The sequence below is a fragment of the Nicotiana tabacum genome, chromosome 22 (genome assembly GCF_000715075.1).
Source record: "Nicotiana tabacum cultivar K326 chromosome 22, ASM71507v2, whole genome shotgun sequence".
NCBI classification, from domain to species: Eukaryota; Viridiplantae; Streptophyta; class Magnoliopsida; order Solanales; family Solanaceae; genus Nicotiana; species Nicotiana tabacum.
The window spans coordinates 57468551-57471181 of record NC_134101.1 but is presented as its reverse complement, the minus strand read 5'-3'; positions in this window follow the sequence as shown (position 1 = coordinate 57471181).

Genomic DNA, 2631 nt, shown 5'->3' with positions numbered 1-2631 from the left:
CGAGTCACCCCAAGAGTAAGATGGGGAGTTCTTGGAGGTAGGGAGCCGAGGGTCTATCGGAAATAACCTCTCTACTCCAGGGTAGGGGTAAGGTCTGCGTACAAACTACCCTCCCCAGATCCCACTAGTGGAATTATACTGGGATTAAGGGCCTCCGAATATGGTTTCGCCTTAGACCCCGAGATCTGTTGAGCCGCCATGCAAAGAACTAAAAATTAAAAAGAGAATTAATCTATACCATGATCAGCTTCGGATTGAAGTTTTTATTGTTGATCATGAGTCCATACCACACGACCACAAGCACAAAGTTTAAACAGGAAAAAGCACTAATACATACCAAATACCTTAAAAAATGAACGACGACGACAACAACCCAGTGGATTCCATTTAGTCTATAACAAAAGTCGGTCCTTCAGTCTCCACTTTTGGGGCGGAAAATATTTGATTGTTGGGACTTTCTTTTGATTAACTAATTTGGTTGTTTCACCCCTGAGATTAGTCTAACATTTTGTTATGATCTGCCCTGAAAAATAACTTGTGACTGCAATTTCCTCCCTTACCTGTCATTATCCCATTTGTCTTGTTAAATGAATCAACCCTGCAATGTACCACTAGATGGGAACTATGCTCATCGAACCATATACATTAGGGTTAACCCTAAACTTGAATCGCAACAACAAATCAAAAGCCACCTTCTTGTTTCTTTCAAATTCTCCTTTAATTCCTTTACTTGTCCGGCCATCCTGATCATAAGTAGTTAGTTTTATTGTCACCAACGTTTTCGCATTTGAACCTTGAATAATTAATGATTTCATACGATTGTCACGACCCAAAATCCACTATAAATCGTGATTATGCCCAACATCGCCGTTAGGCTTGACAACACTTAATTATTCATTTTATCATTTTTAAAATCATAAGTCTTTCTTGGATAACGAGGTTAGTGCATTAAAATAAATCGTAGTTACATACAATTTCGTTAAAATAATAAGTGAAAGTGAATCAGTGTAAAATAATCCATAACAAGTTCTAGAACACCCCTAAAACTCGGTGTCACAAGTGTATGGGCATTTACTAAGGAGTACAATAATAATAATACATCTGTCCAGAATATAAATAAGACAGGATAAAATAAATAGTATGATGGAGACTATGTGGACTGCGATGTGTGGCCTGGAATGCAACTCACATAAAGTCTCCTCAATAGCTGTGCCTGCGCGCCAAGATGATCACCAAATGAATCTGTCAGATCCTGCACATTTAGTGCAGAAGTGCAACATGAGTACGTAAATCAACGTGTACCTTGTAAGTATCTAGCCTAACCCTGTAGAAGTAGTGACAAGGGTTTGACATCGACACTTACTAGTGGTCCAATAAATCAACATGGTAAATCATAAACAGATAAGAAGCACAACAGTAGTAGTGACGTAAAACTGTAACTAGCAGAATCTTCCAAAATTTCTTTCTAACGATATCAATTTCTCAATCTCGTATTCTATCTCAACAGCTCACAAATATCAAGTGCCAATATCAAACAGATAAGGAAGTACCATATAAGATGCAAGGCATGAGTGGAAGGAAGAACCTCGTGAATATTCAGACTGTTAGCGATATAACGCACGATTATGCCGAGGTTGACGAACTAAAAACACAACACAAAATTATGCTCGCTAGTCGAATATAGTATAAAAATATCGTATCCAAAGGGATTTGATTTAAATAGTATTTTCGTAGCTTCTAGGTTAATTGCTATCTAAGATGATCGCAAATTTAGATTTGTGTGATTAAAACTAAAATTAACTAAAAGTCTAAACTATTGGTTAATGACAATCGCAATAAAAGTAAGCAAAGACGATATCAATGGGAGAAAATAAGGATTGATTGGATAGGTGCAAGATACTTGTTTGGAAATTAACTCTAGTTACTTCACTTCTACGGTTCAAGTGAGTCTCTCGAATTCATTCTATTATGTTCAAACATTTAGTAGAAGCTCCTCTCTTGATTAAGTCTCAACCTTACGATATGAACTAAGTTAAGTTTAGTGAAGATATGCAAGAATTCGTAGTGGATTGATACTTAGGAGAACCTCTTTCGATTATCCTCTTAACTAGGTCTAAACATTAATTCATCTAGCCTCTTTCAATTACTAACAAGCATCAATGAATTCAACCAATAAGATAATGCAAAATATCACAAATTATTCCTCTTTCGATTACATAAATAAGTGAATATATATGCAACAATAAAAATACCCAAAACGCTTCAATACATAAAATTAGAGTTAATATCCACAAACAATTCTCAAAATACCAAATCCATTAATCCCTAAGGAAGAATTACTTTATGGATATGGAGAAATTTATCACAATTAAGTTTAAGTCAAAGGAAAACATAAAACATCGAAACCCTTGTCTTGAGTGTGAAATCCTTGTGCTCTTGCTTCTCCTTCTTCTCCTTAGCTTCCTTAGGTGTAAATTATGTCAAAAGTCCTCAAAATACTATTTTTCTATATATATATATATATACACACACACACACACAAATACACCTTCTCCTATGCGAAAAAGGACACTTTTTCGGAGTTGGACGTGCGCGGCCGCGCATCTGGAAGTGTGCCCGCGCACTTGACCG